Here is a 26,669-nt window from a genome sequence, read left to right on the forward strand (position 1 = left end):
CAAATGAATTCTTCCTTAGTCATTTCCTACATCATCACAACCAACAAACAACCTTTCTCCTCAGTAGCATCATATTAATCAAATAAACTTTGCCTTGGCAAATCCTTTCCACCACATGCAAATATGTCCTAAATGCAACTAAAATACTAAATCAATGGCTTTTAGAAACTCAATAACTTAAGTAAAAAGACACAGAACATAGTCTTTTTACGGAGTTATCATACCTCTAAACTTAAGTTATTACTTGTCTTGAAGCAATGGATAATAAGTAGTAGAACAATAAAGTTTCACAGAAAAGTATAAATTAGAACAATCAGGTGGTTTAAAATTTCAGCCCTCAGCAATAAGTTTGGCCTCAACATGCTAGACTGAATAAGAAGTCAAGTACCATTCCCTAAATCAGGACTCATTGATAGTGTGTGTGCATGATTGTATCTAGTCTATGTTTAACAAAATTATAAAACTCCTAAGTAAGTTCTTCTGTTTTGGCAAGACATCAAATTATTCATTTATCATAGTTTCACTCCTATATATTCCACATGTAGCTTCAAATATTTTTTTAATCAATATTGCCTCAAGGGGAGTCAGCTCATCACACCTACCGTCCCATACTCTAGGTGAAAGGGAGAATACCTTTAACCCCCAAGCTAGTCAGGTAGAGACTGCTTTCATTCACTCATGTGATGAGACAACCATTTATTTAAGGGAGTTTCCAGATCATGCTGATGCACAAAGGAGTGTCCCTCTATAGTTATACCGTGGCATTTATTTGTAATTAAACATAATTCAAAATACCAAGGAGTTCAACTTAATCTTTTTAATCATTTAATGCCATAGAGATATGTTATATCCTTTAACAATCATGTAAAATAATTCTGGCCTATGCAATAATTTTTTTTTATCATCGAGCATCCTCAACTTATTCCAAACCACTATCCTAACATAACTCGTGTCATGACAAAAATTATTTCTACCGATCATTTTCAATGCAATTAACTAATTGTGAAGAATAACAACTCCCCCGAACTGGAGGGATGCATTATCGTCAATGCATTAAAAAGATAAAATATTATTCTAAAATGCAATGCAAACTCAAATGTAAAATACTACCTTATTATGGTGGGGTAGTACTGTTGGACGCTCGGGTTCAGTGTCTTTTGAGAGAAGGGCTAGCAAATCATGTTTCTTCTAATGGGAGCGATGATGAAGATGGCATAGCAGTATGACCAGTTGAGCACTTGAGGCGACGCCTCGTCCTAGGAGGATTTTCTAGTGTTGACATTTCTTCGATTGGGAAGGTCTTAGAAGGTGCATGTAAGGGTTAACTAGCTTTGATTTCAATAATCGATCGTTGGTCACATCTGGTGGTTGTTCAGGGGCTTGTTCAGTGGTTTGTTTTCATAAACTAGTTCATAAAAATTGTGGCCGAGGCAAAGTCTTCGGCCTTAAAACATTGTGACAAAGTTTTCTGATCGTGATTTGAAGAGGAAGAGGTCGAGTTAAGTCATCTGTCTGACCTTGGGCTTCTTCATGAGTTGGAGAGACATGTGTGGCGAGAGGGGTGACATCAATTGGGAAATCGAGGTAAACATTTTTTGTCGGGGCGGAAATACTACCGCATGTGGGTACTGACTTGCGCAATATTTCTTTAGGAAATGGCGTTATGTCCTCATTGGAAACTGGTAACAGTTCCTTGAAGAAGGTGTTTAGTTGTGCATCTCTTGCCTTGACATAATTAAAGAAGGTATGACTTTCCAAGTATTCTAGCCACTCTCTTGTCCCTCAAGTAGAGGTGACCGCATTCGCCGTTCTTGCCGCGGCAACAGATTTTTCTACACGTTCTAATACCTCACCTGGAGCATATTATCAAAACTCATTAGCTCTGGCACCTTTTTCTTGGTGATACCCTCCTTGGATTTGATGAACTCTTCAAAGGGCTCCTCGGGGTCATTATTCTTCCTACAGAGAGCCATAATTAGATTTGGAAAAAGTAAGTTACATTTCTCCCATTTAGCACACTAATGGACTTGTTAGAATATTATTTCACCCACATCAATTGATCGCCTATAGATGATGGAATGGAGCAACATTAATCGTTGTAGCAACATAGTTGTATTGTGAGATGTGGGCATCAGCTTTCCCTTCAAGAAGTGATTCCACAGCTTCATGACCAGCTTAAGGGTGTGGTGATTAACACGCTTCTGGTTGGGGTGTTCCCTTCGAATTTTTCCCAACCAAAGCATAAGTCTTCCAACACAATATTATAAGTTTAAGAGTCAGTCTTGATAAGGAATTTCTTATGGTGGTTCTCAACTTTGTCAAGTTTAAAATAGCGGTTGATGGTAGAGGGAGTAAAACGGATGAACTTCCCTTGGACATAAACAGAATGCTAGGAATGGTTTCCCAGATGCGCATAGAATTCCCTGACCAGTGTTGCGCCATCGCCTTTGGGTGCCGGCTAAACTTCTCTCGGTTGTGTTTCCAGATGATGTCCATCACCTCAAGCCTGAAAGGTTACTTGTAGGACTCAGGGAATACAAATTTTCCTTTTAGGTAAACTTGGCATTGTTACAATGCCTTAAACTTTTTCTTATCCTCAGTACTTTGGAAGCGCTGATAGTTTGTTATGCCTGGGGACGAGGTGGAAGTAGCAGTGTTACACTTGGATCGAAATGGGAATTTTATAGTGCACTCCATATCTTTACAACGCCTTATCAATTAATTTATTATCAAAGTGGGTACTTCATCACTGATAATTGTTCCAGGAACTCCAAAACATGTGAATATATTTTTGTACAATAATTTTATCACAGTATTCGAGTCATTTATAGGTGTTACCACGACTTCAACCCATTTGGACATAGTCCAGCTAAAAGTGTGTACAGATCACCAAAGGATGATGACAAGGGTCCATTAAAATCGATCCCTCATACATTGATGAGTTCAACCTCCAAAATATTTTACCATGGCATCTCATTTCTCTTCGATATATTCCCATTGTGTTGGCAACGGTCACATTTTATATAGAAATCATGTGCAAGCTTGAATAAGGTATGCCAATAAAAGCTAGATTGTGGCCTTTACACCAGTCCTCATCCCACCAAAGTACCCTTCACACGGGAATATATGGCAACGAAAAAGGATTTCCCATTGTTCTTCTTCGGGGAAGAACCTCCAGATTATTTGGTCGCCACATTGTATGAATAAGAATGGTTCATCCCAAAAATAGTGGCGTACATCATGTCTGAACTTTTTTCGTCCATGACTAGATAAATCTGGTGGCATAATACCACAAATAAGAAAGTTAACTATGTCAGGGTACCACGACACTTCCGCGGAAAAAAAAAATTTCGTCAGTAAAATCCTCATGAATTCCTTTTATGTCATGAAAAATGTTTTTTTTATCCTAGACAAGTGATCTGCTACTTGGTACTCGGTACCCTTCCTATCGTTCACCATTAAATCAAATTCTTGAAATAAGAGAATACATCTAATAAGCCTAGGCTTGGCATCATTTTTATTCACTAGGTATTTAATGGCCGAGTGATCAGTGTGTACTATGATTTTAGTGCCAACAAGGTATGCCCTAAACTTATCAAAATCGATAACTACACAAAACAATTTTTTTTTGTGGTGGCATAATTAATTTGTGCATCATTTAGGATATGATTGGCATAATAAATAACATGAAAGATGTTACCTCTTCTTTGCCCTAGCACTGCCCCTACTGCGTAGTCATTTGTATTGCATATCAGCTCGAAAGGGGCATCCAGTCAGGTGGAACAATAATTGGTACCAAAGCAAGTTTTTTCTTCAGATCAATGAATGTGTTGAGGAAGTTGTCATTGAACACGAACAATTGATTTTATTGAAGTAAAAAGACACAAAGGCTTTGAAATCTTTGAAAAATCATTTTGAAACGCCTGTAGAATCGGTATGCCCTAAGAAACTTCTTATGCCCTTCACAGTGGTAGGTGGAGACAAATTCTCAATTACTTCTACCTTTGCTTTATCAAACTCAATGCCTTGGCGAGAAATTTTGTTTCCCAACACAATTCATTCTGTCATCATATAGTGACATTTTTCCCAGTTTAGCACAAGGTTGGACTCCTCACATCGCTTCAGCACTTTAGATAAATTATTGAGGCGTTGGTCAAAATCATCGCCTGAGATGGAAAAATCATCCATAAATATTTTCAAGAAGTCTACACCATGTATGAGAAATGGCTACCATGCACCTCTGAAAAGTTTTCGAGGCATTACATAGCCCAAACGACATCGTCGTAAAGGCATAGGTGCAATATGGGAAGGTAAAGGTGGTTTTCTCATGATCCTCTGGTTCTATTGTGATCTGATTATACCCAGAATATCCGTCAAGAAAACAGTAAAATGCTTTGCCCCGAACTGATCAAGAATATGATCAATGAAAGGAAGGGGGAAGTGGGGTCGCCTTGTTGAGTTTTATATAATCCATACAATTCTGTCATCCTGTGATGGTTCGTGTAGTCAAAACCTCATCATTCTCATTCTTTGCCACGGTCGCGCCACCCTTCTTCAGCACGCATTGAACTGGACTGACCCAAGAGCTATCGGATATGGGATAGATCACCCTATCATCGAGCCATTTGATGATTTTCTTAATCACCACTCTTTTTATTATTGGATTAAGTCTCCTTTGGGGTTCCACATAATTGCTATAATAATAAACTAGCTGGATCTTGTGCATGCATATAATAGGGCTGATTCCTTTCAAGTCTTTCATAGTTCACCCGGGAGCTTTTTTATGTTGTGACAAAACATTCAACAAACTACCCTCTTGCTCAGGGGTTAAACTATTAAAAATATAACTGGTAAAATATCATCATTACCTAGGTAAGCATATTTCAAATGTGATGGCAAAGGTTTAATTTCTAAGGTAAGTACATGTTGCAGCGAAGGTTTTGGAGGAATAAATTCATTAAAGTCAAGGGGTTCGAATCTCATACTTCGTTTAGCTTGAAATAAGCTATATTGTTCCTCCTCCAATAAATAATCCTCAAACTCCGTATTTTCTTTATATTCATCAAATTTTTCTTTTTCCTCAATCGAAAAATTTTTGCCTAGGCAAATATTTTTGTATGCCTCGCATGGGCCAAAATTATAGTGTCCCTATGATTTTAAAATATCATCGTCGTGAGAATTTTTACATCCCTACTTCTGAGAAATATTATCCTGGCATAGAGTATAATACTCATTTAGGTGTATAAATTTGTCGTGGCCAAAATATGTGACATATTCTTCATTTGACTCTATATCTCCAATGCAATGGCCATCGTCAGAATCATCAACATATTCAAGAGTGTTGAAGACATTGACAATGGCGCTTTGATAAGCCAGCCTCATCGGGAATTCTACCTGCTCACAATCTATTACGATGTGCCTAATAGCTAAAAAGGGACTCCCAAGAATAATAGGCGCATTTTCATAGGCCTCACAGTCCAGAATGAGAAAATCCATTGGAAAAACAAATTTGTCCACTTTCACGATGACATCTTCAATTCTGCCCTCAGGATGAACATGTGATCGATCATCTAGTTGCAAAATCACGGTGGTTGGTCGAGCATTACCCATTCCAAGTTTCAAAAATATGGACTTGGGCATCAAATTTACACTTGACCCCAAGTCACAGAAGACTCTTCCAACATTGTTGTCACCGATGGAGCGTGGTATAACAAAGTTTCCAGGATCTTTTTACTTTGCCAGAAGTTTACTCATTGTCGAACATTATTCTATCGTCGTGGCAACAATTTCTATTCTTTACATCTTTTTTCTTTATTGTGACAATGTCCTTCAATAATTTGGTGTAGAAAGGCATCTGATCAATGGCTTCGAGTAGTGGAACATTAATATATAGTTGGTTGAGGACATTAATAAATTTTTTGAACTGGATCTCATCATTATGCTTTTTCAACTGTTGAGGGAAAGGCGGTGGAGGTCTGACTTCATCTGCTGCAGATGGGGGTGAAGCTTTTACCTTGGTAATAAATTTCTCACCATAAATATGATAACTTGTTGAACCATTGTCCTTTTCCTTTTCTCCATGCAAATGTTCTTGTTCAACTTGACCTTTAGATTCCTCTTGTGTAGTGCCTTGGTGAGAAATTTCTTGTTGTTTCCCCCCAAACTTGTCTTCAAGATTAATTTGGGTGCCACTCCTAATCTAAGAACACTACATTGCTCCTGTCCATGAGGCTTAGTGAGCTCAGTCTTTGTAAGATCCTAATCGTTGGGTCAGTGACCAATTAGTAAGAATTTTTAAACTTAATGGTTGAATTAGATTAATTTGATAAATTCAAGGATTTATAGAGGAATTTTGTGTTGGGTATTATAACAAATATGGATTGTTAACACGGAAAAAATGGTAATTTGTAGGGGAATGATATTTTTACTTGCTTTATTATTGGATAAGTATGGGGTAAAAGAGAGAGGTGTTGAACTCTTTCCTTCTCTTCTTCTTCTTACCGTGGACCTCATTGGCAAAGGTAAGCTTATGCAAGTTTGTTGGTTTCTTTAATTTTTGGTTTGATTTTGGAAGTGGAAGGTAGTATAAGATTAAGGAAAGCTTATATTGGATTAAAACATCAAGGGGAGTGATTTAGGCAAGGATTTGTAAAATGTGTTTAGAAATGAAATTTTGATATGGAGTAGTTTTTGAAGTTTTAATGAGATATTTGACTTGTCAATAGGTTAATTAAAGGTTTAGGAGTATTAGAATTGCATAAGAGCTTGGTTGAAAACATGGTATGATTTTTATAGATTAGTGTTTTAATGAAATTTGGGATATTTGGTAGTAGTAATTGGGTACAAGTTGGTTTAGAAGTATCAAGGTGAGTTCAAAGGCTCTAGGTATGTGTATATGAGAGATTTGGGAGGATTTTTGGGGTTAAAATATAAATTTTGGACTTTGAGTATCGGTACTGTTAGAATAATACCGATACTTCAAGGGTAAAATCTGGGAAATTATTAAGCGGTATCGATACTATAAGGGTAGTATCGATACCTGAAGTATGTATCGATACCCTTAGAACAACGAAGGCCAAATTGGTATCGATACCTTGAGGAGGTATCAATACCCTTGAAACATCGAATGCTCTTTCGGTATCGGTACCATGAGAAGGTATCGATACCTTTGTTGGGAGGTATTAGTACTGTTAGGGTAGTACTGATACTTTTAAACATCAAATTAAATTGTAGGGTTCTTGCATTATAAGTTATTATGATTTGATATAATCGATTCGAAGTGCGATATTGATATTCAATTGTTTTGTATAGTAATTTATCGTATTCAAATTTTGATGACTCGACATATTAAGTATCAAATCAAAAGGTGTTAATGATTTGGATTATAACTTCTGTGAGGAAAAGGTGAGTGCAACTTCTTTGATTTGTAATAGTATCGAGGAAGGCTTGCGATAAGCCAACCTCTGTGTTTTCGATCGAAAACTTTATATTTATTTTTTGTTATATTTCAATGTTTTATTCCATTTATATTATACTAGTTATGTTTTATAATCATATGAATATGGAAATGTGAACTTTGAATCAATAAATGTGAACTTTGAATTAGTGAATGTGAACAGACTCTACGAGAGAAGCTATATGAATAAGAAACACTTTAAATAATGATGATCATAATTATGTGATTAATAACCCAAAGTATATGTATGTGGATTAGAGGTATAGTTGGCATGCCAAGAGTCGAGGGTCTTATTGGTCATTTGGACAATTATGTGGTCATTCGGGACAAATATGTGGCACTTCGGTGCAAACCTATGTGGTCCTTTGATATAATTATATAGCACTTCGGTGCAAATTACGAGTTGTGGTGACAACATTAGTGCACAACCTCATAGACTCAAATACCTAAAGTTACAAAGACCTATAAAGTGAAAATATTCATAAGTATATTTTTTGATATGATAAATAAAGAGGGATCTTTGTAAACTATTTTGAATAAAACAAATAAGATTATGTTTATTAAGTTAGCTTTGTTAGTATTGCCTCACTAAGTCATCGACTTAGCGTGTGTTTTTCTCACGCGTAGGTTTGAAAAAAGCTAAAGATTGATTTGGGTTGAGGATAGCATACACTTTTGAAGATCAGATCAGAACAAATTAAATGTAGGCGTTTTGTAATGTTACAACTGTTGGAATGTTTTAAGCATTAATTTGCAAATGCTCTGATCGATTTTGTGTTGTTTATGCTGTTTTATTTTGATATAAAATGGTTATTTTATGAAAAAAGGTTTCATTTACAAATTAAATGGTTATTTTATGTTGTTTTAATTTACAAATTAAATGGTTATTTTATGAAAGAGGTTTATGCTGTTTATTTTGATATAAAATTTTAATTTTGTTCGTAATTATGAATTATATATGTTTTGCAAAATCAAAGTGGTTTTAAGTTGATATAGAGTCGTTTTTGGTTTTAAAAGGTATACATACAAATTTTTAATAAAATCTTTCTAATCTGATAAGAGATTAATAAACTATCCTTTCCAATACCTTTAGTAAATTGACCTTAATAGATGTCAAATTTTGAAGGCTCCCGAAGTGATACGGAAGATAGGATGGAGGAGAGTAGTAACTCACTTCCCCCGAGCAGGCAGAGCGAGTAGCAGACACTACCTGGAGTGTCTGTTCAAGACCAGGGGAGTTTCTTTCAAACATTGGACGCGATCCTGACGCGTTTCCAACCGTTTATCTCCTCAACCCCTAAGATGAATGTCCCTAAAGAGCTGAGAAGTTTAGGATCGCCTGAATTTAGAGGAGAAGCTGAAGAAGGTCCGGTTGCCGCTGATATATGGCTTAATGATCTGAATGTTATGCTTGAGAATCTTCATTGTACTTTAATAGAGAGATTGGATGGTGCTATTTCGTTATTAAGAGGTCAAGCCAGAATTTGGTGGTCGAATGTAACTATAAGAGCTTCAAGGGATCAGGTGACTTGGTCCTTCTTTCTGGAGGATTGTAAGAGCAAATATATAGGAGATCTGTTCATCATTTAGATGAAGCAGGAATTCATGAATTTGAAACAAGGGAATTACACGGTATATAAGTTTGAGTATGCAAGAAGTTGAGTCGATTTGCTACCGAGTTAGTTCCTTTAGAGAAAGACTCTTGTGACTGGATTGTGAAGGGTTACGACCCCAACTGAAAGAAATATTATTGACACTTAACCTCTCTTCATTCCAAGAGGTAGTGAATCGAGCTAAAGCTTTGGAGTGAGCTCAGAATGAAATATTTATGGAGTAAAAGATGCAATGGAATAAAAGATCGGGTGCGTCGTCTGGTTCTTCGCAATCAAAGAAGAGTAGAGTTTCAAGTTCTCGACCTCAGACCGGAGCAGAATTCGTAGCATCTTCTGGTAGAGGATCAAATCAGGGAAGAGAAAGATACGCTTATTTGGTGGAATTTGGAGTGGACAAGCCAAAACAATGTCAGCACTGTGGGAAGAACCATAGTGGAGTTTGCAGAAGAGTCTCCGGAGCTTGCTATAAATGTGGTGAGGCAAGGTATTTTATTTGAGACTGTCCATTGATAACTGGAGAGCCTGCCCAAACAGAGAGATCCACGGCTGCACTGATGTGAGGTAGAGGTAGAAGTAGAGGAATAAATTAATTTGAGTCGACTGTTCAACCTGAAGTACGCTCTACCGCTCGGGTGTACAACCTGAAGACCATCGAAGATTGTGATGATCCGGTAATCATTGCAGGTACTTTTTAGATAGCTGGTAAATTGTTTTAGTTTTGATTGATTTGAGATCAAATTATTCCTATGTCAGTAGTAAACTGGTTAAAGAATTTGAGATCGTAGTGAGATGTTTGTGAAGAATCCATTAGGAAATAGTGCTCGGGCGATTAAAGTCTGTAAAGGGTGTCCATAAGGATTCAGGGAATTGAATTCTCTGTTAATCTAATGGAATTACCCTTTGATGAATTTGAGGTTATTCTTAGGATGGATTGGCTTTATCATTATTATGCTGACTTGGATTGCCAACTTAAGCGAGTTAAGTTAACAAGTCTTGAGGGATTGAAAGTTAGTGTGGTCAGGAAAAGAATCCATCCTTTAGCTAAGGTGATATCGGTGATGTCGGCTCAGAAGTTAATGCTGCAAGGATGTGAAGCTTACATTGATAATGTAATCGATACAAGAGTTAAAGAGAGAAAACTTGAAGATATTTTAACAGTTAGAGAGTTTCCAGACGTATTTCGGATAATTTGCCTGGGTTACCTCCAGATAGGGACGTTGAATTTCATATTGAAGTGATGTCAGAATCATCACCAATTTCAATATATCCTTATAGGATGGCCCCGAAAGAATTGAAAGAGTTAAAGGCTCAGTTGTAAGAACTTTTAGATAAAGGATTTATTAGACCTAGTGTGTCACCTTGGCGTGCTCTAGTGTTATTTGTTAAGACAAAAAATGTTTTGATATGCCTTTGTATATATTATCGTCATCTTAATAAGGTGACCATAAAGAACAAGTATCCTCTTCCAAAGATCGATGATTTGTTTGATCAACTCGATGGAGCTGCAATGTTTTCAAAGACCAATCTACGTTTAGGGTATTATCAATTGAAGATTTAAGAGAAAAATGTTCCTAAAACGGCGTTTAGAACTTGGTATGGTCATTATGAATTTGTAGTAATGTCATTTAGGTTAACTAACGCACCTGTAGCTTTTATGGACCTGATGAATAGAGTTTTCCAATTATATCTTGATCAATTTGTGGTCCTCTTTATTAATGACATTTTGGTATATTCTAATTTAAAAGAGGAGCATGATGTCCATCTTCGTGTAGTTCTTCAAACGTTGCGAGATAAGAAACTTTTCACAAAGTTCTCAAAATGTGAGTTTGGTTGTCTGAAGTGGCATTTTTGGGACATGTAGTTTCTACGAGGGAATTTGAGTAGATCCTCAGAATGTTAAATATGTGTAAGAATGGGAAATTCTGAAGAATGTGTCATAAGTTTGAAGTTTCTTGGGTCTCGCAGGTTATTATAGAATGTTTGTAAAAACTTTCGATTATATCTTTGCCTTTAACTAAATTGTTAAGAAAGGGTGTGCAATTTGAATGGACTCCTGATTTCCAGAAGAGCTTTGAAGCATTAAAGAAATTTTGAACGAAGCTCTGGTGTTGGTGCAATCGAAATCAAACAAGGATTTCACGTTTTTCAGTGACGCTTCCCATAATAGGTTAGGATGTGTCTTAATGGAAGATGGGAAGGTAATTGATTACGCTTCGAGACAGCTAAAGACTCATTGAAAGAATTATCCGACTCAATATCTGGAGTTAGCAGCTGTGATCTTTGTATTGAAAATTTAGCGGCATTATTTGTATGGTGAACGTTGTTACATCTTCATTGATCATAAGAGTTTGAAGTATTTGTTGACTCAAAAGGAGTTAAATTTTAGGCAAAGTAGGTGGATGGGGTTACTGAAAGATTATGATGCAATCACTGATTATTATCCAAGGATAGCCAACGTGGTAGCATATGCTCTTAGATGGAAAACTTTTGTTGCTTTGCGTAGTTTGAATGCTCGAGTTGTGCTAAAGGAAAATTGTGCATTAATGTTGAGTTATGTTGAAACCATTATTGTTAGAGAGTATTAAATAATTGCAAGGGCAAGGGAAGGACGATAAGTGTTTAGCTTGGTTTAATTGAGTAGAGAGAGGTGGACCTAAGGACTTCGAGGTTAAGTCGAATGGGTGCTTATATTTCAAAAATCGAGTATGTGTTCCCAATAGTGATGAGTTGAAAAGAGATATATTGTATGAAGCTCATTGTATTCCTTTAACAATGAACCCAGGAGGAAACAAAATGTATCAAGATTTGAACGTTTTTAGTGTCCAAGCATGAAGAGAGATATTACGGAGTTTGTAGCAAAGTACTTAAATTGTCAACAAGTGAAAGCTGAACATCAAGTGCCTTCAGGTTTGTTGCAACCCATCTCAATTACTCAGTGGAAATGGGAAAACATTACGATGGATTTTATAATGGGTTTACCTTTATAGTCGGGTATAAAGGATTCTATTTGGGTTATTGTGGATGCCTTACAAAGACATCTCATTTAATCCCTGTGCGGACATATTTCTTTATGGAGAAATATGTTGAATTGTTTGTCAAGAAAATAGTGCGATTGCATGGTGTTCCAATCTCAATAGTTTTTTATAGAGATCCCAGATTCACTTCTAGATTTTGGAAGTCTTTGCAAGGAGCTTTAGGTACCCGATTAAATTTTAGCACTATTTTTCATCCTGATACTAATGGTCAATCAGAGCGAACAATTCAGATTCTGGAAGATATGTTGAGAGCATGCATGATTGATTTTACTAGATTGTGGGAAATATATGTACCGCTCGTTGAATTTGCTTATAATAACAATTACCAATCTAACATCAAAATGGCACAATATGAAGTATTGTATGGAAGGAAGTGCAGAACCCCACTCAATTGGTATGAATTAAGGGATCAGGAAGTGCATGGTCCAGACTTGTTTAAAGAAGTAGATGAAAAGGTTCAAGTGATTCAGCACAATTTGAAGGTGGCCTCAGAAAAACAAAATTCATACGCTAATTTGAAAAGAAAATAAATTGAATTTCAATAAGATGAAGCGTTTCCCCAAAATGATTCCACTTGTTAAGTTTATTTGGAGGAACCATAAAGTACAAGAAACTACGTGGGAGCTTGAAAAGGATATGAGAAAGCAATATCCCCACCTTTTTGTACAAAGAAAATTCGAGGACGAATTTTCTAAAAGGGGGAGATTTGTAACATCCCAATCGTTGGGTCAGTGACCAATTTAAAAGAATTTTTAAACTTAATGGTTGAATTATATTAATTTGATAAATTCAAGGATTTGTGGAGGAATTTTGTGTTGGGTATTATAAAAAATATGGATTGTTAACAAGGGAAAATTGGTAATTTGCAGTGAAATGATATTTTTACTTGCTTTATTATTCTTTAAGTATGGGGTAAAAGAGAGAGGTGTTAAACTTTTTCCTTCTCTTCTTCTTCTTACCGTGGACCTCATTGGCAAAGGTAAGCTTATGCAAGTTTGTTGGTTTCTTTAATTTTTGGTTTGATTTTGGAAGTGGGAAGGTAGTATAAGATTAAGGAAAACTTATATTGGATTAAAACATCAAGATGAGTGATTTAGGCAAGGATTTGTAAAATGGGTTTAGAAATGAAATTTTGATATGGAGTAGTTTTTGAAGTTTTAATGAGATATTTGACTTGTCAATAGGTTAATTAAAGGTTTAGGAGTATTAGAATTGTATAAGAGCTTGGTTGAAAACATGGTATGATTTTTAGAGATTAGTCTTTTAATGAAATTTGGGATATTTTGGAGTAGTAAATGGGTACAAGTTGGTTTGGAAGTATCAAGGTGAGTTCAAAGGCTTAAGGTATGTGTATATGAGATTTGGGAGGATTTTTGGGGTGAAAATGGTAATTCTGGGCTTCGAGTATCGGTACTGTTAGAACAGTACCGATACTTCACGGGTAAAATCTGGGAAATAATTAAGGGTAGTATTGATACCTGTTGAAGTGATATCGATACTGTAAGGGTAGTATCGATACATGAAGGATGGTATCAATACCCTTAAAACATTGAATGCCGGATCGGTATCGGTACCTTGCGGAAGTATCGATACCCTTGAAACATCAAATGCTATTTCAGTATCGGTACCATGAGGTGGTATCGATACCTTTGTTGGGAGGTATTTGTACTGTTAGGGTAGTACCAATACTTCTAAACATGAAATGGAATTGTAGGGTTCTTACATTATAAGTTATTATGATTTGATATAATCGTTCGAAGAATGATTTTGATATTTGATTATTTTGTATAGTGATTGATCGTATTCAAATTCCGACGACTCGACATATTAAGTATCAAATCGAAAGGTGTTAAAGATTTGGATTAGAAATTCTATGAGGAAAAGGTTAGTGCAACTTCTCTGTTTTGTAACAGTATTGAAGAAGGCTTGCAATAAGCCAACCTCTATTTTTTCGATCGAAAACTTTATATTTATTTTTTGTTATATTTCAATGTTTTATTCCATTTATGTTATATTAGTTATGTTTTATAATCATATGAATATGGAAATGTGAACTTTGAATCAATAAATGCGAACTTTGAATTAGTGAATGTTAATTGACTCTACGAGAGAGAAGCTATGTGAATAAGAAACACTTTAAGTAATGATAATCATAATTATGTGATTAATAGCCCAAAGTATATGTATGAGGATTAGAGGTATAGTTGGCATGCCAAGACTCGAGGGTCTTATGTGGTCATTTGAGAAAGTATGTGGTCCTTCGGGACAAATATGTGGCACTTCGGTGCAAACCTATGTGGTACTTCGGTGCAAACCTATGTGGTACTTCGGTGCAAACTTATGTGTCACTTCAGTGCAAAACTATGTGGTTATTCGGGACAATTATATGGCACTTTGGTGCAAATTACGAGCTGTGGTGACATCATTAGTGCACAACCTTATAGTACTCAAATACCTAAAGTTCTCAGCAGTATACCTTGGGCATTTGGAACAAAGACCTATAAAGTCAAAATATTCATAAGTATAATTTTTTATATGAGAAATAAAGAGAGATCTTTGTAAACTATTTTGAATAAAACAAATAAGATTATGTTTATTAAGTTAGCACTGTTAGTATTGTCTCACTAAGTCATCGACTTAGCGTGTGTTTTTCTCACGCTTAGGGTTGAAGAAAGCTGAAGATTGATTTTGGTTGAGGATAGCATACACTTTTGAAGATCAGATCAGAACAAATTAAATGTAAGTGTTTTGTAATGTTACACTTTGGTATTTTGTAAAATGTTTGTTAAATGGTTATTTTATGAAAGATGTTTATGCTATTTATTTTGATATAAAATTTTAATTTTGTTCGTACTTATGAATTATATATGTTTTGAAAAGTCAAATGTGACACCTCATATTTGTATTCGGGTCAGATACGAGTCAGGGGTGTTACAGGGAGGCTTCCATACGGGCGAGAATATAGTGTCGTGGTAATTTGACCCACTTGATTCTCCAAAGCTCTCAATGATGAACTATGGCTTTGTAATAGAGCTGTTTAGCTTTGTAACAAAACACCTTGATCCTTTATTATCGATTAGTTTTCTTGTTTCAAGGTCTTTGTTGAAGCCATGAAATATTTTGTGGAGGTCATAAAGTTTTGCAGTGAAGCTTCGAGGGAGTTAGAATTTGAGGAAGATGCAGAACCCTTATTATTATTTTTCCAAGGAATTTGTTGATGCTAAAAACTTGAATGTTCAACGGCATTTTTTTTGTTATTCCCTTGATTACTCCAGGAAAAATTTGGATTTTGTCCCCATCCAGGATTATATGTATTAGAGTAGGGGTTGTTGTTGGTTCTATTAAAATTGCCCACGAAATTGATAAACTCCTAGTTTTCTGGGCATTCACTCTCATGATGGTTGCCATGACATAGAATGCATGCTGACCTAGATACCTTGACTTATTTAACCTTAATGGAACAATGTAAAATTTTCAACATATTTTTTATAGCGGAAAGTTGGGCAGAAACGGAATCCTTACCGTCAAGCCTATATGCCTTGGACAGTTTCCTGCCTATTCCAAGCCTTGAAGACAAGACTTGATAGTCGTTGTTGGTTATCAGATCGATGATGTAAAAGGCTTCCTTGGGTGATTTGTCAAGAAGAGTGTCATTCACCGAGGCATCCAACATCATGCGAGTGGGTGCGTTGACTCCATTATAAAACATGATGACTTGAGTCAGGTGGTGGAATTCGTGGTTAGTGCACTTACAAAGCAAACTTTTATATTTGTCCCAACACTAGTACATAGATTCATCATCGCCTTGGTGAAAACTTGCAATGTCATTGCAGAGCTGGGTGTTCATATTGGGCGGGTTATATCATAGCAGAAAAATTTTGCATAAGTCAGCCCAAGATTCCATTGAGCCAAAAGGGACTCCACTAGCTAAGTTCTCGCTCAGTCGCGCAAAAAGTACGTGAACAATTTTATCTTTAGCACATCCTCGTACACTCCTTGTTACCTAAATGAGTCACATATTTTAACGAAAACATATACATGTTGTTTAGCATCTTCTTTGGGCAAGCCTCCAAACTGGCTGATATAATTGAGAATTTTAAACATCACTGGTTTGAGTTTAATGTGAGCTTATTGTATTTATAGTGCCAGAATTCCAGGGTTGTGATAATCGAGAATAGGATTTAAGTGATCTCGTATCGCTCGTGGTCTTGCAGTATTTAAGGGAATATTTTTCTCTACAACATTAGGATCAGCCTGATCTTCCATAGGGTTATCAGCTTGAAAATGCAATCGATTCATGTTGCCTCTAGCAGACTAAGCACATTAGCTTTGTCTGAACAATCACCTGATCTCAGGTTCGAATGGTATTAATTGTCCGTCAGCATATCTCCTGGTCAAACAATGACAAAAACCTACAAAAGAAAATAAGAAAAGACAAAACACGTAAAACTAACTAACTAGAAAATGATAAGAAAAAAATTGCTATGGGAAAAATTATCAAAATTCCTTCAGTTGCTAATCCCCAAAAAACAGTGCCAAAAACTTGATCATGTGTAAAGGTGTGGGTTGTGGCATACAAATCTGTGTATGTATACATAATCGATGCAAGTAATGATAATCATAATTATGCATAAGAAACACTTTAAGTAATGATAATCATAATTATGTGATTAATAGCCCAAAGTATATGTATGAGGATTAGAGGTATAGTTGGCATGCCAAGACTCGAGGGTCTTATGTGGTCATTTGAGAAAGTATGTGGTCCTTCGGGACAAATATGTGGCACTTCGGTGCAAACCTATGTGGTACTTCGGTGCAAACCTATGTGGTACTTCGGTGCAAACTTATGTGTCACTTCAGTGCAAAACTATGTGGTTATTCGGGACAATTATATGGCACTTTGGTGCAAATTACGAGCTGTGGTGACATCATTAGTGCACAACCTTATAGTACTCAAATACCTAAAGTTCTCAGCAATATACCTTGGGCATTTGGAACAAAGACCTATAAAGTCAAAATATTCATAAGTATAATTTTTTATATGAGAAATAAAGAGAGATCTTTGTAAACTATTTTGAATAAAACAAATAAGATTATGTTTATTAAGTTAGCACTGTTAGTATTGTCTCACTAAGTCATCGACTTAGCGTGTGTTTTTCTCACGCTTAGGGTTGAAGAAAGCTGAAGATTGATTTTGTTTGAGGATAGCATACACTTTTGAAGATCAGATCAGAACAAATTAAATGTAAGTGTTTTGTAATGTTACACTTTGGTATTTTGTAAAATGTTTGTTAAATGGTTATTTTATGAAAGATGTTTATGCTATTTATTTTGATATAAAATTTTAATTTTGTTCGTATTTATGAATTATATATGTTTTGAAAAGTCAAATGTGACACCTCATATTTGTATTCGGGTCAGATACCGAGTCAGGGGTGTTACAGGGAGGCTTCCATACGGGCGAGAATATAGTGTCGTGGTAATTTGACCCACTTGATTCTCCAAAGCTCTCAATGATGAACTATGGCTTTGTAATAGAGCTGTTTAGCTTTGTAACAAAACACCTTGATTCTTTATTATCGATTAGTTTTCTTGTTTCAAGGTCTTTGTTGAAGCCATGAAATATTTTGTGGAGGTCATAAAGTTTTGCAGTGAAGCTTCGAGGGAGTTAGAATTTGAGGAAGATGCAGAACCCTTATTATTATTTTTCCAAGGAATTTGTTGATGCTAAAAACTTGAATGTTCAACGGCATTTTTTTTGTTATTCCCTTGATTACTCCAGGAAAAATTTGGATTTTGTCCCCATCCAGGATTATATGTATTAGAGTAGGGGTTGTTGTTGGTTCTATTAAAATTGCCCACGAAATTGATAAACTCCTAGTTTTCTGGGCATTCACTCTCATGATGGTTGCCATGACATAGAATGCATGCTGACCTAGATACCTTGACTTATTTAACCTTAATGGAACAATGTAAAATTTTCAACATATTTTTTATAGCGGAAAGTTGGGCAGAAACGGAATCCTTACCGTCAAGCCTATATGCCTTGGACAGTGTCCTGCCTATTCCAAGCCTTGAAGACAAGACTTGATAGTCGTTGTTGGTTATCAGATCGATGATGTAAAAGGCTTCCTTGGGTGATTTGTCAAGAAGAGTGTCATTCACCGAGGCATCCAACATCATGCGAGTGGGTGCGTTGACTCCATTATAAAACATGATGACTTGAGTCAGGTGGTGAATTCGTGGTTAGTGACTTACAAAAGCAAACTTTTATATTTGTCCCAACACTAGTACATAGATTCATCATCGCCTTGGTGAAAACTTGCAATGTCATTGCAGAGCTGGGTGTTCATATTGGGCGGGTTATATCATAGCAGAAAAATTTTGCATAAGTCAGCCCAAGATTCCATTGAGCCAAAAGGGACTCCACTAGCTAAGTTCTCGCTCAGTCGCGCAAAAAGTACGTGAACAATTTTATCTTTAGCACATCCTCGTACACTCCTTGTTACCTAAATGAGTCACATATTTTAACGAAAACATATACATGTTGTTTAGCATCTTCTTTGGGCAAGCCTCCAAACTGGCTGATATAATTGAGAATTTTAAACATCACTGGTTTGAGTTTAATGTGAGCTTATTGTATTTATAGTGCCAGAATTCCAGGGTTGTGATAATCGAGAATAGGATTTAAGTGATCTCGTATCGCTCGTGGTCTTGCAGTATTTAAGGGAATATTTTTCTCTACAACATTAGGATCAGCCTGATCTTCCATAGGGTTATCAGCTTGAAAATGCAATCGATTCATGTTGCCTCTAGCAGACTAAGCACATTAGCTTTGTCTGAACAATCACCTGATCTCAGGTTCGAATGGTATTAATTGTCCGTCAGCATATCTCCTGGTCAAACAATGACAAAAACCTACAAAAGAAAATAAGAAAAGACAAAACACGTAAAACTAACTAACTAGAAAATGATAAGAAAAAAATTGCTATGGGAAAAATTATCAAAATTCCTTCAGTTGCTAATCCCCAAAAACAGTGCCAAAAACTTGATCATGTGTAAAGGTGTGGGTTGTGGCATACAAATCTGTGTATGTATACATAATCGATGCAAGTAATATAGTAGTGAATGAGTTATTGTCTCCACAAAGATTGGTGGGAATTTTTTGTTTGCTACAGCTAGAACTAAGTTTCACTAATTAGTCCTAAGATTATTGTCTGAAAAGAAAAGCAAGTAGTATCAAATGATATTAACAGTTGGAAACGTATTGTCGAGGTGATAAAAATTATAAAGTGAAGTAAGAATAAAAGTTTGGTTGAGGTAATAAAAATATGCAAAGGTAAACAAATAAAAGTTGTCAAAGAAAGTAAAAGTGTTGAGTTTAAAATATTTTGAAAAACCTCACACAATCAAACTTCTAACAGAACACTTCGGTTCAATTTTCTACGACGGTAAATTATTCTATGTCTAGGATGATTTAGTATGCTATGCCTATGCTGGCTGACATGATTTAATAGAGTGTTCCCATAACTTTTGCTACGGAACTACTATTCAGCGTGAACTAGAACCGTTGATTTGTCAAACTATTGCTGCGCAATACCCCTCAGCGTAAACAATAAAATTTAGCCTATCTTACTCAAGCATTTACCCTTTTTCATCAAATGAAACCCTCTCATTGTCTTTAAAGCTGATTAGAACCTTACCAAATGGGATTAGTTCCCTTACTCGCGTAGATCTAACCTAACTCTCTCGATGTTAGGTATCAACTCCTAGAAAATGGAAATCTCTCAAAAGCTCTTACAGAGACTGGGAATGTTCTGCCATGGCACCAGGCAATCTCTCAAAAGCTCTTACAGTGTCAAGGAAAAATATTAAGAAAGTGAACAAAACAACACCTAGCATAAACAAACTTAATCATTCATTAACAACCGAATAAAGTATCATCCAAGCATCATCTAGTATCAAATAAAACAATTTATGATGTGGTAAATATCATCCCAAAATTTAATCTTTAAGTACAAGCCCTTAATTGATATGGAAATGAAGAACAAAAGGAAGAAAACTCCTAAAACATGTCTCTGTTGTGATATTTAGACCACCACCATGACTGTTCCAGCGGCCATCCACTCTCCAAGGCCTGGGCACTGCTTTGGTGAAGCTCGGCTATGGAGGAAACCAAGGATGGTCAAGTGGGGATGGTAGAAAAAGTGAATTGCTACAGTCGCTTACTCTAAGCCTCCTTTTTGGGTATATTCTCCTTACCCTATAAAGAGATATGATGGAATATTTATAGTGGTAATTTCTAGGGTTTAGTGCCTTTGGAAATTCTCTAAATACACTCGATTTCATACTCATTGTGTGAACAAAACGACAACTGACAGTGGTTTCAAATTCCTTGATGAGGACATGATTACACGTGAGGTAGATTGGACATCTGGCCAAGTGACGTCAGTAGTTTAGACTTGTGATGTGTCAGACTTGAAAGATAAAACTCACCTTGTCAAGAAAATTTGTTCCTCATTGTCATCTTCTTATGTTCCACTGGCCCTAGTAAATTAATTTGTCTCGACAAATGAATTTTTCCTTAGTCATTTCATGCTTCATCGTAACCAACAAAAACCTTTCTCCTGAGTAGCATTAGATTAGTCCAATAAACTTTGCCTTGGAAAAACTTATCCACCACATGCAAATATGTCCTAAATGCAACTAAAATTCTAAATCAATGGCTTTTAGACACTCGATAACTTAAGTAAAATGACATATAACATAGTTTTTTTACAGAGCTATCACCTATCAAATTGTCAGAATGGTTGAAATGAATGAATGAACATGCATGATCCTATTCATATATTCCTAAACATGAATGCATGATGCTAATATTAGGACCAGAATTTCCACTGACTTATAGGCCTCTTATTTTCTTCTTTGCTCGGTCTTCATCTTCATGATCCTTTCAAGATTTCATGTTTTTATCTCATGATTTCAAGTTTTCGTCTTACACTTGGAATCAAACCCTTTCTATGTATTCCATTCAGGCTCCTTCATAATTCATTCTAAAGCACCCTTTCAAATTTTTCACTTTAGATTCACTTTTCTCAAAGCACCTTTTTGGGTTTTCACTTTGGTTTTTTCTTTCTTTATTTCATTTTCCTTTTTCTTTTTTTCCTCCTTTTTCGTTTCTTCTCTTCCTTTGTAACTACGGTCTTTCTTATATGCCCCAGATAACATAAACTTGATGAGAAATGCTCCAATGAGAATTGAAATGTCAAACTTGATTACCCTATCATGATCTAGGTCTTTAGTAAACACCCCAATGTAGGTAATTATTTCAACGGCTTATCTTTACTCGAGTGCTAAAATTTTCGATTTCAAATGGTCTACTCCTTATACCATTTATCGACAAACAACACTCTTAACTATGGTTAACAGAAGTGCCATCAAATACTATATTTTTCTTTTCTTTAAATGGATAATTGAACATCATGGGCTTCTCTTTACGAGGTCTCATAATCAGATGGACACATACCTTGTGTTTTAACAAAGCCTTTAAACACAATATGCATCTCTAATTGCAAAAATACTTTATTTTATCCATGTTTGCTTAGAAAAGTTATAAATATATCTGATACATGAATGCCTTGATTCTTTGCTATGAATTTTGATATTGGAACATCCTAGACTAAACCATATCCTCTTATCAAGGATACCATGTTCTCATACTATATTTTTTTCTTTAAATGGATAATTGAACATCATGGGCTTCTCTTTACGAGGTCTCATAATCAGATGGACACATACCTTGTGTTTTAACAAAGCCTTTAAACACAATATGCATCTCTAATTGCAAAAATACTTTATTTTATCCATGTTTGCTTAGAAAAGTTATAAATATATCTGATACATGAATGCCTTGATTCTTTGCTATGAATTTTGATATTGGAACATCCTAGACTAAACCATACTCCTCTTATCAAGGATACCATGTTCTCTCTAGTCTGTTATTGATCCTGAATTACGTCATAAAGAAGTGTGAAAAGGTTGTATCCTTGAGCCTTTAATTTTTCAAATATAAGGGAATGTTTTAATTACTATTGAACCTCTTATTCTCCTTTCTTGGGCTTTTACTTCTTGCCCCATTTCTTTATTTTAGGACACTTTAGGAAAATAAATCTCCTAAGTTTTCAGGACCTCTTTTGTTCTTAAGAGATTGCAATGTTTGAAAATGTTTTTCCTTCTATCAATGAATTTCTAGAATCCAAAAGAATAAAAAGAACTTTATAAAAATAGTGCCCCTTACTTCAGGTGCACAGTTGAAACAAATCATCAATTCAATGAACATCATTTAATTTTTGAATTTAAAAAGAATTATAGCCCTCTGAAAAGTGTTAGGATAAATAGGTTGTTTTGGGTTGTTTCCTTAAATTATAAGACATCATGAATATTGTGGCATGCCACTCTATATCATCTTGGCATTTTAATCAGACGCTGATAAAACGAAGCAACTAACATATTCAATTACTAAACATTTTGGAATACTTCTATTTTGGTTCTCTAAAATCTTCCATTTGTTCAAGCTTCATAGACTCCTTCAGCAAAGGTAGTGCAGAAATATCTGTCTAAAAACAAAATTATTGAGTGCTTATTTTTAGTGGACTAGAACAAGTGTTTCTCAACTCCCTTAGTCCATCTTCAATATAAAACTCATTTTAAACTTAAAACCTTATTGCCATTATTTATTTCACTCTTGTTCTTACTTATTTTTCTTTTTTTTCCTTTTTATTCCTCACCTCGGGGAATTCATCATGTCACAATTAATGTTACAATTTGAATATAACCACTTCATTAAGCTCCGGCTTACCTCAATAGCTACTTGAAATTACTTCCAAATTATCAGCTTATTACTTTTAGAAGTGTGGCCCCTGTTTTATTACACCCACTTGTTAATTTTTTTGATTTTTCAGCTTTAAGATTTCATAAACTTATTGAGAAGAACTTGTTATAGTCTAGGTTTCATTGAAAGTTAGAGAATTTCATCTTTAGAACTCAATTTCCAAGTAACTATCCTAGACTAAATTCACCTACTCCACTATTATATCTGGGGAGATTATGATCATCACTTAACATCTTTAACAAAAATGTGATCTAATCGATCTTGCAATGATCAAGGGCCATGGTTTTATGAGGGATCAATATTGTTACTTGTCAAAAGTTATAAAAATATTTCATTATATTCATTAAACTTCAAAAAGAAACTTGCTTCATTGCTCATAGTCTAAAAGTAATGTAGTATTTATATAACAAAAAGAAAAAAATGAAAAATAAAGAATGAATGAAAAATAAGTTCAAACAAAACATGTTGCTTTCATGCATGTGCAACTATGCTTAATGATTAGTGGACAAAGGACTCTTTTATTTCTCTTGAATTCCACCACTAAACTTGATTCATTTGGATCCGAGATCCTCTAATGCCACACTTGCCTTCAAAAAATATTAAATCGGTGTTTGAGACATATCGACGGTTACATCTATCCAATTTATCTTTTAGAATGAATATGTATCTAGGGTTACCTTTGCTTCAACCTTTTTGCTATGATCCCTAATTTTCGTATCTCTCATTTCATCTTTCCTCATTTGAGACATTTTAAAGCTTAATTCTTCCAGTTCTACTTCATCTGTGTTACTTTTAACTTCATATTTCTTATTATTCATTTTTTACCATAAGGCTTTTTTTCGATTTGACTATGTTAGAATCCACTAGGAAAGAAATCATTCAAGTCATAATGCTTTGTTCCTAAGTTTTACACTTCTCAATTTCAAACTCATGAGGATCTTGAAACTCTTCCCCAACATTCTTATATCCCACTATGGCAAGTGTTGGAGTTTCAGCTTGATATATGCAACAACCTTCTTCATTAGACCACTTCTGACACGAAGGTAATTGTATGTGTAGTGTAATCAACTTGTCTTTGATCAAATCAGAGCACCAACTTTCACATAGGAAGTAGAATTAAAGGAATTGAGAATCATGTGATAGTTTCACTTCATATGTCTTCCCTTGAAAACCTGATAAAAAGTCATTTTGTGATGAAAAATATTGTCTATGGAGACTCAAATCTTGATTTGCAGTATATAGTAGGCTAAAATTTTGATTTGCAAATGCTTTTCCCTGACACTCATTGGATTTATTGGTAAACATTGTTCTTTCAAGGAATCTAGGGTTGCCATCTTGGAGGCATAATAGCCCCTCCATGATAAGGTTTTGAACCATTAATCTTAAGGCCTTACAATTATCGAAGAAATGATAAAAGACACCAAGTGATATCTACATGACATCCTGGTACTATGTAAACCTGGCCACTGATAAACATTAAACTTTGGCGGATTCAGTGTGAGAAAGGGATTATGGAATAGATAAGGTAGCAAGTTTGAATATGACTGAACAATTGAGATGAATAATGCCTTCTTGTTTTTGTTCTCATTCATTTTATTCCTCTTGATCATCAACGGGTCTTCTCCTAATCCTCTCTTCTTTGAGTGAAGCACACGTTTCACGAGAGAACCTTTATCTTCTATTATATTTTTACCCAACATTGGTTCAATATTGCTCTCTAAAACCACATATACTTTCTGCAATTGACTTGAATTATCTTGATCTTTAACGGGCTCTTGATCATTCACAAATGTCACTTTAACCCCACAATTAAAATCCATACTCTAATTCAAAATATTTTTTTCTACTTGCTCAGTGGGATTCCCTAATAGTTTCCCTACACGAATTAGAACAGTCACCATGTTCATCAATTTTAACATTTGCTCTCTTAACTCATCTTGAAATTCTTTTAATTGGTCATTCATCTCTTGTTTAGTTTTGACGAGTTGTTCTTGGAGTCTTTTGATTCTATTAATCTAGGCTAAGATCTCCTTCATGGCTCTCGATCTATTTTTAGTTACGACTAGGGTGGCTTTTATTTACTTTCAAAATTTCTGCCATGGAATCCTACCGGGTCATTCTAATGTTTTCATGATTAATGCATGCAATGTAAAAACTGTAAATAAATGTGTTATAATGAAAAAAATGTAAAGATTCAAATGCAAAAGTTATTGATCCCAAAGATAAATATCATAGAAAAAATTTCATTAGAGACAAAAGTCCACATCAGTACAAGATAACCAATTTTTACATATGTGACTTCACTTAGATGTTCGATCAAGAAGTGGATTTGCTTAGCCTGATGACTTCTAACCTTAAAACCATGTCGCTCATGTGCTCCATGTCTTCTTGGGCTTGTCTAATAGCTTCATTTGAAATACAACCTCTACCTCTGATCATGCCCATATGACGCTAAAGTTAACAATCATGACTTGATGATTAAAGGTGGAACAATTGTAAGAAGATCCCATAGTTGCACCATTGTTTGGATAGAAGTCATTTTTCCTGAGACTCAGTATCCTCTAATTTGATGTTAAATTATGTGTAATCCATCAACTTGGATATATGAAGTTCAAACTAGTTGTCTACTGGTTTCCTCTAAACTACTTGATTAAGAAACATTTTCTCTATTTGTGAAAATTTTATAATTAGATAGTCAACTGCGGATCAATACCTTTATGTTATGGGAGTTGTCAATCCACTATAGCTTGAATCTTTCTGGGATCTACAACCAGAATTAACACTTGGAAAATTTGGCATACAACTACTTCTCTCGAAGAGTCTGAACAACAACACGAAGATGAGCATCATGTGCCTCTCTTGACCTAGAATACACCAAAATATCATTTATAAATGCCACCACAAATTGATCCAGGTAAGGTTAGAATATTCGGTTCATCAAGCCCATTTTTGAAATATCCTCTTCTTTAAACTTTAATTGGTGGTATCCCGACCTCAGGTCTATCTTAGAGAACATTTTTGTTTCCTTCAGTTGATCGAATATATCATCAATCCTCGAAAGAGGATACTTATTCTTTATTGTTACTTTATTTAACTGATGGTAATCGATGATGCATAATCACATAGATTCGTCCTTCTTTTCCTCAAAAAGCACATGTGCTCCCCAAGGAGAAACACTGGTCTGGTAAATCCCTTATCAAGTATATCCTACAATTGGGCCTTTAATTCCCTTAACTCTATTGGAGCCATTCGATATGGAGCCATAGAAACATGTTCGGTACCCGGGTAAACCTCAATCTTGAATTCTACCTCACATTCTGGAGGTAAACGTGGTAATTCTTCGGGAAAAACATCCAGAAACTCCCTAACCGTTTGAATATCATCTAATCTCACTTCTGATACTGAAGTGTCTATGATGTTAGCTAAGAAAGCTATATACCCTTTTGATTCTTTGCAGTCATGGTTGATATCTCATTGGATGGTGATTTCGCTTTTTCGCCAATCACTACAATTTTTTAGCCTTCTGCATCCTTCAAAAATAATCACTTCTTGCGACAATCAACCTATCCATGATGTAGAGACAACCAATCCATACCCAAAATAATTTTAAAATCATCGAAAGGTAACTCTATCAAGTTTACCGGGAACACAACCCCTTGAATCTTTATCAGGCA

This window comes from Hibiscus syriacus, unplaced genomic scaffold (assembly GCF_006381635.1).
Source record: "Hibiscus syriacus cultivar Baekdansim isolate YM2019G1 unplaced genomic scaffold, ASM638163v2 tig00110007_pilon, whole genome shotgun sequence".
Lineage (NCBI taxonomy): Eukaryota > Viridiplantae > Streptophyta > Magnoliopsida > Malvales > Malvaceae > Hibiscus > Hibiscus syriacus.